This window comes from Bactrocera dorsalis, chromosome 2 (genome assembly GCF_023373825.1).
Source record: "Bactrocera dorsalis isolate Fly_Bdor chromosome 2, ASM2337382v1, whole genome shotgun sequence".
NCBI classification, from domain to species: domain Eukaryota; kingdom Metazoa; phylum Arthropoda; class Insecta; order Diptera; family Tephritidae; genus Bactrocera; species Bactrocera dorsalis.
In genome coordinates, this window is record NC_064304.1 from 14,029,097 (window position 1) to 14,042,873 (window position 13,777).

The 13,777-nt window shown below is 36.4% G+C and overlaps 1 protein-coding gene across 16 annotated transcripts in view; it reads right to left on the bottom strand.

Annotated features, from left to right (window-relative positions):
* The window catches only part of LOC105227630 (heterogeneous nuclear ribonucleoprotein R), a 148,355-nt gene that overhangs the window by 57,779 nt on the left and 76,799 nt on the right, over positions 1 to 13,777 (bottom strand). The window contains exon 1 of one of the 16 annotated variants that reach the window (XM_049448712.1): positions 6,631 to 10,239. The exons of the other annotated variants lie outside the window; for them this stretch is intronic. The gene's annotated coding sequence lies outside the window, so the exon portion shown is untranslated. Of the gene's footprint in view, positions 1 to 6,630; positions 10,240 to 13,777 lie in introns of those variants that run through there. 16 annotated transcript variants of the gene reach the window in all.

Here is a 13,777-nt window from a genome sequence, read left to right on the forward strand (position 1 = left end):
CAAGGTGATTTCCAAAGAAAACAGGGCTTAAAAAAAAAATAAACAGAACAAATGATTTTTTCGGCAAAATCAATTTATTTGATTCAAAATAGTCTCCTTCTGCTTCAATACAGCTTTTTGCACGGTCCAAAACCATGTCGAACGAGTTTTGTGTTTTACATCGTTGGCCGATATGGCCGCCAATATGCCGGTGCAAGCCTTTTGAATGGCATCTCCGTCTGCATAACGCTTTCCTTTCATGGGCAAATGGATTTTTCCGAAAAGGAAGAAGTCGCTCGGTGCCATATCAGGTGAATACGGGGAGTGGTTAATGGTTAAAATGTCAAATCAAATAATCGGTCATAATCGGTCCACAATCGGAATGTTGGATTCTGAGCAATTTTTGGTCGTCAGTCAATTTGTGCGGAACAAACCGTGCACACACCTTTCGTAAGCCCAAATTTTCGGTCAAAATGCGACAAATCGATGTTTTGGAGATGTTCAATTCCATTTCAATGAATTTTAATGATGATTTCGGCCGATTTTTAATGAATTCTTGCACAGTTTCGATGGAATTTCCGGCGATCACGGATTTTGATTGGCCTACATGTTGATCGTCTTTTATGTCATCACGACCACTTTGCAAACGTTGCAACCGAACTCTTTTCATCAATTGAAACGTTTCGGCAAAGTTTTACCAACTTTAAAACAAAATTGAATGTTATCTCTTTGTTCGAAGCTCATTTTCGCACCGATAACACACACAAGCTGACACTTAAAACGCAATAAATTCACCTTCAATCACTGAAATGTCATGAAATTCTCACTGGACAATCGATAAAGGTAGCAGATTCTAACGCACCAGTCAACATATAGATGGCGCTATCAGGGGGCGCTAGATTCAAAAAGTCCTGTTTACTTTGAAATTTTTCAGTATCAATAGCACATCAAAGGCAAATACTCTTTTTTAGAAGTGGAAAATATTTATTTTGATCATCTTCTTAGCACTTTCTAACAGCAAAGGCAAATAGTTATTCATTTAAGCCTTGAGAAAAACCGCGGGTAAATTGGATCGTCTTGCTCGATATTTAGTGACAATGTTTTCAAACGTTAACTTATGATCGCTACCATAGACTACAACAAAAGCTAAGATCTGCAAAATCTCTCATACATATGTAAGTCCCTTGCATAGTATAAAATTATATTTTGCTATCCAGAATACGGTAACAAGTTTTACCCCATTTTAGGTTTATAAAAAATATTGAAATACAAGTATTTTAACAAAAAATCAACACTGCTATATCTCAAAACTGGTGCGAATCTTTGCTAAGAACGCGAAGAAATTAAAAGTAAATAAAAATTCTTCAAAGCACATGTGCACATCACAAACCTCTTATGCTTGGCTTCCTGCCTAACTTTCGAACAAACCAAAGTTTTGTGTGTTTTTTTTTTAACTTTTGCAATGTGCAAGTCAAACTGGAGTTCTTAAAGCAAGGCCTATACAAAATAAAGGCAAATACTTTTGTGTACATACACACACATGTTTGTTGTATGCCATAAGTATTTACGTATGCATGTGAATGTGTGTAAGTAATTTTAGTCGATTAGTCTGGCAGAGGGTCAGACGATCGTTTACTTCGCCGTTTAGTTGGTTGTTTGGCTGGTTGACTGCTTGCTTGGTTAGTTGGTGGATGTCTGGCAGACCGCGTTTGTTTGTGTGCTTATGCATGTATGTACATATGCAGATATGTATTTGTGTGTGCGTGTTTGTTTCTTATGCCTCTTGGCTACCTTTTTGCCTTGGCGAATTTCATTAAATACTCGTGCACAACTTAGTGAAACATGCGAACAAAGTAAGAAACGGGAAAAAAGCAAAAACAACAACAATGACTAAATTTTATCGAAGACATTTAGCAAAACAACAGCAACAAAAACAACGCTGTGACTACAATTGAGACTGTGACTGCAACGAGTGCGGCGTGCTGCTGCGCCGACCGAAGCCGACAGCGACGACAACGACGACAACAGCTAAAGCAACAAGGCGAATACAAGAACAAAATGGTGGACAAAATGGTGCTCCCCCGGCGCGTTAATGCGATTGTGACGTGAATTGCAGTCACAATGCAAACAGCGGCTAAAAACAGAATAAGAAAACAACAACAATAATAAGAAACATACAAAAATATATGCAAACAAACGCAGCAGTCTTTGCAAGTAAAGCTACTCGAAAGGCAAACAAGCGCATTTTGGGGCCATTTGCTCGTTGCAACTGTATGTGTGTTTGCATGTTAATATGTATACGTGTAGGTATGTTTGTATGCACGTACTTAGCTTGCTCGCCGGCCGGACAAAAAGACACTGCGCCAACAAGACTGCCAGCCAATGCAAACTTTTCGCGAATCTACTTATTTGCCAAAGATACAGAACGGGAATAATTTATAAGTAGGCACATAAATAGATAGTGCGCCTGTAAATATGTAAGTAGGCATGTGCATATATTTGCAAAGCAAAGCAAACATTGCTTCGTTTTTTATGAGATTTTATATCAGCGCTTAGGTTTGTTTGCAGGCTGCTTTGCTGCACATATGCATGAAATATCAGTGGACATTCGTACATATGTATATGTATGTATATGTATGTATGTTCAAATTTTAGTCAGCCGTTAGATCCGCTGCCAGCTTGGAGCTTGAAGTGTCCCAATAATAATCAGTATATCTTCATACAGCAAGTACATACAGTGGAACTACCATAACTCGAACATCTAAAAGTCGAAGTTCTCCATAACATAAAATCTTGAATTGGCAATGGAAGTCAAAATTCATACAAATTCGCTTCCATAAATTGAAATCTCTATCACTAGAAGTTTTTTTTCGCGGATTATGCTGATTCGAGTTAGGAAAGTTCTACTGTATATGTATATCTGTAGGTAGATATGTATATATCATAGAATTGTGCTTACAACTGCATGTGGCGTCTGTGGGCGTTGAGCATTTGTGAGCTTATGCTCGTTGTCTTAAATATATTTGCAAATTGCCACGGTTTGAATATAGAATTTGCTTTCTATTTCAAGAAATACTTGATTCATATAAACAGGCACATGTGATACATGTGTATAGAATATATAAGTTTTGCCAAAAATCAGTCAATAAAATCCCGTTATTGTAGCCAATTCCAAATTAAGTCTCTATTACTTAATAGTAGTCCGTAAAGAAACTTGAAATTGAGCTTACCGATCAGGTGGTCGCACAGTTTTCGCTCATTGCTTTTTGCTGCACGCTTTTCACCTTGAGCGCCCGTTTATCGGCTATTCTCCGACTGCAATCACATAAAAAGAAAGTAAGCGCTCCGATATGCGATATCTACTTTATAGAGCTTACTGCAGCTGGGTAAATTTTATGCTTGTCCCACACAACTGACAACAATAGCGAGCATGTTGTTGGAGCTGTAATGCAACTGTTGGCAAACCTTCTATGTAAAAGTATCAGAAGTAGTAAATATTACAATACAATTTCTCTTTGCAAGCAGCAGCAAATTATCCATTTTATTTTATGCACAAAGTGAGCTACCATAAGCAACGAGCGCATAAGCGATGAACGAACGAGTGAGCAGACTTTATAACAAATCAATAACGAAATAAAACAAAAAGTATAACAAATCATATGAAAATAAAAATAAAGAAATCGAGCTGCAGCAGATGGGGCGGGTGATGAAAGTCGACGTTTGGTATGCCAAATGAAAAGCGTCCACACAGCAGCGAGTAGCCGGCAAATTGCGACGAATTGCGTGCGAGCACATGCTGACTTTTTAACGAGTAAAGTAGCTAGCCTGCGAGATTTGTGCAAACATGAGAGAAATCATTTCAGAAAATAAATAAAAAATAAATTTTTGAGATTTTCAAATTTGTGAAGTATAACCAAGTTGGAGAATTATAATTTAAAGGAAAGAAAATAATTTTTTTTCGATCACTATTTGTTCAGATTAAATAGTTGTCAAAAGTTTTGTAGAATGAAAACGCTCCAGCCTCTAGGTTTATTTAGCTTTAAACAGCCGGAAGGTAGCTTGACCAGCTGAGTCGATTTATTTAGTACTTGTATGAAGCAGCCGATATCGGACCGCTGAACGATCAAAAGCAAGTTCTTGTACGGACAACTATTTTAACAAAAAATATCTTTACGAAATTGAGTCAAATTATTGCGTATGGCAGCGGAATAATCTCCAAACAAATTGTTCAGATCGGACCACTATAGATTGATTGACCGATCTAGTCTGTATATACGCGAACTAACTCCTCAGTTTTTGAGATATCGAACTGAAATTTTTCACATGTCCTTTTATCCTCAAAAAGCTGCTCATTTGTCGGAATTGCCGATATTAGACAACTATAGCATATAGTTACCATACAAACTGAATAATCGGAATCAAGTGCTTGTATGGAAAACTTTGTCATTTTACGAGATATTTTCACGAAACTTAACACGAGTTATTGCCTAAAACTATGGTGAAATATACAAAGAAATTGTTCAGATCACACTGCTATAGCATATAGCTACCATATAAATTGACCAACCCAAAACGAGTACTTGTATGGAAAACTTTTTAATTTGATCAAATATTTTAACGAAATTTGACATGAAATATTATTTTAAAATTTCTCGAAAAATGACTAATTCAAATTAGAACCAATTAGAATACTAGAGACCGGCAAACATGAGTAATTATGACACATAAGACACCCCTCTCTCTAATGTCCTGGTAGATGATGTCGATGACAACTTATCTGAACTTTACTACTAAAACTCTAATCTTTCATACTCTTCTCTTGCCCATAATAATTTTCCATATTTATACCCACTAAAAGGAGAGTATAAATATTCAAGAAGAAATCTATAAAAAGTCAATTAGCACAGCTTCACATTTTTATTGCTTAAGTAAAAGAAATAATCACACTATTATTTATGCAAACTCATATGCCCTCGTTTCGCCGTTTCTATGCTATTTTTATTTCGCTGCTTAATTTCACATTTCATAAATTTTTCGCTTTCATTTTCACTTAAGACACTCATTAATCACTTGTAATGTGCAATTCATAATTTTAGATGCACTTTTTGCACATTTAGCACCACTGTAACAAACGCACACTACCAACTGCAGTCCCATATATAAATGCACACACACACGCACACTTGTGCATTCACACACACACACGCAAGCAATCGCATGAATTTCAAGTAAAATGTACGCGTTTGACTGGATTTTCGTTGGCGTTTTTGGGGTTGCACCGAAGTGAACGAGACGAAACGAAATGGAACGAAACAAATACGATGGGGACGATGATGATGTTGATGATGATGATGGCGACGACGACAATGAACGGCGCACTGACGGACAGCTAACAAAGCAAGCCAACCAGACAGCCAACAAGCTAGCTAGCTGGCAAGGTGAAGGTGAGTGCGGCAGTACTGCCGAGGAGGTGAGCAGCAGGCAAAAAGCGGTTGTCGGACGGACGGCTGGTCGACTGGTTGGCCGGTTGTCAGGTTGCAGCAGTTGAATTACTGCTTTTTCTATACATACATACGTTTGAATTTTAATATCTCATGTTTGCACTTTCAATTGTACGCACACAGGTGCAGAGCGCACACACCATACATACACATGTGTATGCTTATATATATATATAAATATAAATACACTTGCACATGTACAACGAGCAGCAGCCGAAGAGCAGCGGAGGAGGAGGCGCTGGGGGCGAATAGTGCGCGATAAAGACGCAGCGCTTTGGCGCATTCTACAGCAGCAACGCGAATGGCAGAAGTCGAAGTGGAAATGGAAATGTAGGTAGAGTCGCTGCTGTGTGGAGTTGCCGTATAGCAAGTGCAAGTGTATAAGCGGCACACAGTCGCAAATGCACTTCTGAATATGTTATTGATATATGTGTGCGTGTAAGTACGTGTGCTCGCTGGCTAATGGCGTCGCCGGGGCAATGTGGGGGCGGGCGCGCTGCGCAGGCGGAATGCAGACACACAAATACACACGCACACAGCTACGCTTAGTTGTCGACGTATGCTTAATATATGTACATATGTACGTGTGTCTAAATTGCTTTATATGTGTTTGGCCAAAATTTTATGAATATTGCGAAAAATATTTTTTGGCGAATATTGAAATTTTTTTCAGTACTATTAGTACCACGCTATTTGTTTTTTAAATTTTGTATAAAAGCAATGTTTAAATTTCTTTGTTTATTTTTTTGCTCACAAACATTTGAAATGCCGTTATGCGCTTAATTATATTGTTTCTGCAGTTTCTACAACTCGTCACATACTTTTAACGACACTTTAGCTGCTCGTTTTATTTTATTGTATTTTATTTTATTTTTATCTGTTCACTTTATTTTTAATCGCTAACTCATTTCATTGTTCAATATTTTCTGCATTCCGTTTCATTGGCACTTTCGCTAGTGCTTTGGCAAATATTTTTTCAACACTGCACATACACTCACAGCTCACACGCCGACACAGACACGACGACACTAATACATGCGCAAGCAGACACAAAGTTAAAATAAAATTTTTTCGCTTTTCGCTGCACGCAGCCACAATGCAAATTTGCAAATTGAGAAAAATTCAACCCAGCCACAATATTTTTAATTACCTTTTGTATTTATATTTGGAATTTTGTAACTTTTGAACTGCAATTGCTTCGAGCTTCCCTCCAACTCTATCAACTTCTATGCTATTTCGGCTTAGAATTACTGTTGAGATATTTTTATTATATGTATACCGGCGGTATTCACATACATATATGTATATATGTCGCTATTTTATTATTCACTTGCTGCGCGCGCGCTTATAAATTTAATAAAAAACTGTATAACGTGTGCACACAACTGTCGGAGGAGCGCGTACACTTTTCCTTTTGATTGAGATCACGAAATTATTCTTAGGCGTAACAAAATTGTATACAAAACATAACGAAAATTATATAAAAATTGTTTAAATATTTTGTAAACCGTTGTAACTTAATTATTGTTTCCTAGGCATTTACTTTTTTTTTTATTTATTTGATGAGTGTATAAATTTTTTTGTTTTTTTTTAATTTGCTTATTGTTGATTATGGAAACTGTCGCGAAATACCGTCTGCTCGCACTCAGCACAGCACAGTCACAGCGGAGCACAGCACAGCGTATTCACAGTCGGAGACGGTCTGGTCTTGGTCTTGTGGCGTTCGCATTAGCTGGCTGCGGCGACGGCGGCAGATTGCCTGGTCGCGCCAAAGCGCGCTCAGCATGCCAACACAGTGAAAATGGGTGAGCGCCGCACGCGCACACACACACACACATAGCATACACCAACTATACAAGCAGGAGCGCACAATGGACGCAGTGCAAAAGCTAAGGCGAAATGCGCTCGCTGCAACACGAGCGACAAGAGAGCGTCGCCAAGGCGGCAAATTGCAAAAAGGGAAGTAAAAGCGCTGCATTCGTGAGCGCGCCTAAATGCATTCTACGCATACAAATGCAATGCACAAACGCTACGCCATTGCTGCAATGAAGGGGAGCGCGCTCTCCCGCTCTCTTACAGTCGCGACGCGCGCGTGTGTATGTGTTGCGCGCTACGATAAGCGGCAGATATTTTGCAAATGGCAAAGTCTTTAAGGCGCATCCCCACATGCACACATAAGATGCGCTCTCTTGGCTAACTTTTGCACATATTCATATATGTATGCAGCAAATTTATGTACAGTGCGCAAATATACACACGCACGCATAGGCAAAGTTACCGGAATATCTACACGTATAGCGACAATTGAGTACAGTGCGTTGGTCAGGGTAGCGCAGAATTCGCAAAGCAAAGCGGAGTGCGAAAATACAAAAATTCGCAATTGAGGCATGCTTGTGTGTATGTGTGCGTGTAAATGAGCGAAAATTGTGAGCGTGACGCGCTCACTAATACAACTTCCGCTTGCGCTAGAGCTTACAGCGCAGCAGCCGCGGCCAGCGACAGCTCCAGTCTTTGGACAATTGGAGACGGCGGCGGGGCGCACAGGGGTGCTGTGTATCTGTGTACACGTATGTGTGTATGGGTGGCAACTGAGCTAGCGCTCAAGTATAAAAAGATAACACAAAGACTGTGCAAAGCAAAAGCAACAAACAAGGCAAATAATAAAAAGTTTGTCGCTCGCACGATCATCGGCTCTCAATCATTCGAATATGTGTAAATCAGCAAACGAACGAAAAACTGCTTTGCGATTTCTGTTTTGCGAATGTTGGGCGGCTCAGGACCGAAATTGCAAATATCGCGAGACGACCATAAAGCAGCGAAGAACCGTATAAAGAAACATGCAGAGCAAAAAGACTTGCGAAGAAATATTTGACATTTTGGACGAATGTCAGAGAAGCGCAACACAGCGCAAGAAAATATAAGGAGCGTTGAAACTTTGCCAATATACACATACATACATTATATATGTATATGCGTGTTTGTATGTATCTAAATAAAATGTATGAATATATATATATATTTATATCAGAACTTAAAAGCCAGCGGAAAGTGAAGGTAGTTGCGAATTTACTGCAGCTATCGCGACGCGAGTAGACACAGTCAAGCAAACATACATATATGCACATATTTATGTGTGTACAGATGATTTTTTTACCTTAACTTAGGGAATCTACACACAGTTGGTGCGCATATATAATATTTTAGTGTATGTTTGTGCAATACTCACATATACATGTACATATGTATATATTTATTTACATATGTGTATAAGTTTTTAGTAAGCTCATTGCCGAATTGGTTTGTTTTGTCTTGCTGTGGGCGGCATTATGCTAATGAGCTTTAATTAAACCGTAATGTTCAATACTTAGTGTTCTAAAATTTTTGTTTTGAAGGTAGAAAAAAAAGTATACTATTATCAAGAATAATTTTTTTTTCTTCTTGGAAATTTGAGGTTAAGTTTGTTGAAAAAGCTCCGCATATAGGGTTACTAAATACTTTTTCGTTGTTGGAAGTGATGTTGTTATACCATTAGCTGAGCTCAACCTCTCACTATATACTAAAACGTTTTTAAAAATCTTGGACCCATCTTTGTAAGGGTTTTTGTATGTTACGAAGAAACCAACACAAAACTTCAACTTCTTTGTCTATCCATATGTACAATATTCATAATTTTTTACACAAATCAGGATCGTTTTGAATAGCAAGGTCGATTTCTATCACACTACGCTATGAATGATGACTAACCTCTATTATTAACTTATCATCTCAACATCCTGCTATTGTTTTATCGTTTATTGTATTAAGGTTTCTGAAATTTAGGAGGGAATAACCGGTTGTTCCGTTACCTCAGAATGCATTTTAGTTCACATAGGATAAGATTATTTAGCACCTTCTAGATATTCTTATATTTTGCTATATTTAAAATGAATTAGTAATTTTTTTAGTTTGACATTTGTATGTATTAAGCACATAATCACACATCATCGGTGTACAAATCAACTAATAATTGTTTGGCAATACTTTAACTCTCTGATGGTCTCTAAAATACTTTTTTTTGCTAAGTTTCTAAAAACGTATATAATTTAAAATTTTCGAGAAAACTAGTGGTATTCCCAAAAGTGATGTTTTAAAATTTTTTTTTACACACCCTAATGTGATTTTTAACTTAATTTATTTATTTCAAAAAAAAATGTTGCAAACTTCAATGAGTGATTTTTAATAATTTCCTTTGTATTCTAAATAGATTTAACTTAAGCTTTTAATAAAAATAATAATAACAATAACAATAGTCCCATTATTTCCAGAAAATTCAGCTTTTACAAAAAAAAAAAAAAATTAATTGATTCTGCGAACAATATTACAACTAAAGCATTTAACAGAAAAACATTGCCTCCATGCAATTCCCAAATATATCTCTAACATATCAGTAAACGATAATGGACATGATTGCATAAGAATTTAATACCAAATAGCGATAGTTATCAACCACCACCACTTGCCACGCACCCATGACCCGCGCAACTAACCACCAACACGTCACTCCCCAAAAATAGCAACAGTCAAAATTGCACCCACCACCACCAACATGGTATTGCATATAGCAAGGCTTATGGAATACAACAAGTCTCAACGAATACAACAACAACCAACATGCTGCAAAACATCCTCACTGACTTAACTGACAAACTATTGAGGATTACCCTAAACTTGCAATCAGCTTATCAGAGTCAAACCAACAGCGGTGGGTGGGCACACCTTTATATATCTTCCTATGCACATGTACTCGTACATATGTGCATATGTTTGTACGTAGTATGTAAGTGCGAGCAAACTGATGACTGATCAGTAAGTGGCTTTGAAGTAAAAATTTTCGCTATAAACGCTTTGTGATCAAACGCAAAGGAAGTCATATTTAAATATTAATTACCGCGCTGTTGGCGAGGGGGAAAACTACTAGAAGCTATCAACAATGCCTTACATTTCCAATAACAGCGTCAACACGTGATGCAGGCGACTCTGTTTGTACATATGAGTGGCTAATGACAGCAGCTGTTTGCTTGTGGTGAGAAACTACGTGCGAATGTATGTAAGTAGGAGAGTATATGCAGTTAAGCACTATTTTTAAGCAAAATAAACAGTGAAAATAAAGCAAAATTACTAGTACAACAAGTGACTCTTCGTCATGTTTTGTGGGAAATTAATCATCGCCAAATTAATCATTGCACAAAGTTGAAATTTAGCTGTCGCGGTGGCGATGAGCGCACGTTTCGCGCGAATACCAGCGATCGGCGGGCACAAAGGGAATACATGCAAGTACATTTTAGATATTTCACCCATTGATGGGCATACTTAGGCACGTCGTAGTTCCGCTAATGTGCTGGCAGTCAGTCAGTCCAGCAGTCCCAAAGGACGGTAAGACAAAAGCCATTAGATAATTAAAGCGTTCGCAGCGTGGCGGGGGAGTATAAAATATAAAAAACTCATTGCTGTGTAAATTGCACACGTAAATGCATAAATATAATAGCTGGCGTGCAATATTTTTTATTTTATATAAAATAGTTTTAAAAATATCTTGTTTTTTTTGCTTTTTGTTTTTATTGTTAAGAGACTTTTCAATTCATTACTTTGCAGCAGTATTTTGTACTGTGCTTTGTTAGTGGGAAACAAAGTAAGGAATGCACAAATAAAATGCAGTCATTTTCCGGAATAGTATACAAATTTATACGGATAAATTATAAGTTTGAAATATTGTCCCTGTGAAAGACACGTTTCATCCATAATGGAAAATATGTTCGTGCAGCTCAGCGGTTTTATATAAATTAAAGCAATTCTGTTGCGAATAAGTATACTTGAATTATTCTGAAATATTTGGACTCATTTAAATATGTTCAAGAATTTTGGAATATTTATTCGGAACAAATTAAAAAAAAAATAAAAAAAAATAAAAGTAAAAAATATATAAACATTTAATACTTAAAATTATCAAGATTTTTAATTTTGTTTTGAGCGCAGAATTGATATATAATTCCATGACGTACGAGTATATGGTACATAATAGCTTGGAATTTCATGCATTTTACTACTGCCTGGTTCGATAGAATACACTAGTAATCAGAGTTCAAAACAAAAAAATCAAGTAAACACTTTGATACTTGAATATCAGTATAGGAGAAATTAAAGATAAGGATCTTTGTAAATCCAGATATAATAACGGATATTTATAAGTAAATTTCATATCTTATAAATCATAAAATAATCAGATTATTATTATTACTTTTTTTTAATATCAATATGTTTAGAATCTGTTTAATTATAAAAATACAATAACTTAAGTTTATGAAAACACAATAAGTATGAATTATGGTAGTATGACATTAAATAATTTAAAAAAAAATAAAATTAAATAAAAAATCAGATGCTAGTATTATATTGATAAAATTGTTTGTTATTAAATCATTTTATTTTTTGTATTATTTTATTTAATTTTTATACAAATTATTAATTAATTTTAATAAACAATTTCGGGGTTTTTCATTCAATCTTCGTACTTTTTAAAAAGCAATATTCTATATTTTGATTCCTATTTTTCATAAATTGCTTTCCTAACATGTCTAGAATACGGTCGGTAGCAAAGTGATTTCTTAAGAATTCGAAGTCGTTTTAAATATACAGCAGTTAGAAGAACGTGTTGTTCAGCTGTTGTTTAAGCCGATTTTTAAACTCGCTATTCTGAAAACTGTGATTTTCCTTCACCGTATCTTAAAAACAACTTGACCGACTACTTAAAAGTTCTAGAGTATACTCGGCACATGTAAGGGCATCATAGTGCTCAGTCGAAAATTCTCGCATAAATTGATTTTTTTATAGCAAAAGACAAAAAAAAGCAGACAAAATTCGCTACTTTTGTCAAATCCAAATCAAATGTCCATTTTTTCATACATTCATTTGATAATAGATTATTCCGTGCATTTAGGCTCACATATTAATACGCCGTTATTATTTATTTTTGTTTCAGATAAGACAAACAGCCGGAATCCTAGAGGAGTGCGTCCTATTTTTTGGAACGGGTTGTATTTAGCACGCTGTAATTCATGATCTATATAATATTTTTAGCTTAAAATTTATAACGGGTGATTTTTTTGAGGTTAGGATTTTCATGCATTAGTATTTGACAGATCACGTGGGATTTCAGACATGGTGTCAAAGAGAAAGATGCTCAGTATGCTTTGACATTTCATCATGAATAGACTTACTAACGAGCAACGCTTGCAAATCATTGAATTTTATTACCAAAATCAGTGTTCGGTTCGAAATGTGTTTATCGACAAATTTTGTTCAGCGATGAGGCTCATTTCTGGTTGAATGGCTACGTAAATAAGCAAAATTGCCGCATTTGGGGTGAAGAGCAACCAGAAGCCGTTCAAGAACTGCCCATGCATCCCGAAAAATGCACTGTTTGGTGTGGTTTGTACGCTGGTGGAATCATTGGACCGTATTTTTTCAAAGATGCTGTTGGACGCAACGTTACGGTGAATGGCGATCGCTATCGTTCGATGCTAACAAACTTTTTGTTGCCAAAAATGGAAGAACTGAACTTGGTTGACATGTGGTTTCAACAAGATGGCGCTACATGCCACACAGCTCGCGATTCTATGGCCATTTTGAGGGAAAACTTCGGACAACAATTCATCTCAAGAAATGGACCCGTAAGTTGGCCACCAAGATCATGCGATTTAACGCCTTTAGACTATTTTTTGTGGGGCTACGTCAAGTCTAAAGTCTACAGAAATAAGCCAGCAACTATTCCAGCTTTGGAAGACAACATTTCCGAAGAAATTCGGGCTATTCCGGCCGAAATGCTCGAAAAAGTTGCCCAAAATTGGACTTTCCGAATGGACCACCTAAGACGCAGCCGCGGTCAACATTTAAATGAAATTATCTTCAAAAAGTAAATGTCATGAACTAATCTAACGTTTCAAATAAAGAACCGATGAGATTTTGCAAATTTTATGCGTTTTTTTTTTTTTAAAAAGTTATCAAGCTCTTAAAAAATCACCCTTTATTATTATTTATTTTTTTACTGGTCCCAGAAGGAAGGTCCTCAAAAATCTCGAAAAAAACAGGCCGTCACATGGGATGACCACCTTAAAGAACTTTATTTTGATTTTTTGAGACATATTCACTAACTTTTAACATATTACTATTATTATGAAGTTAATTTCCAAAGCCATATTTGCAATTAGTTAACTTGTTACAAATTTTCATAACATACGTAAATAAACTTATAAACTTATGAC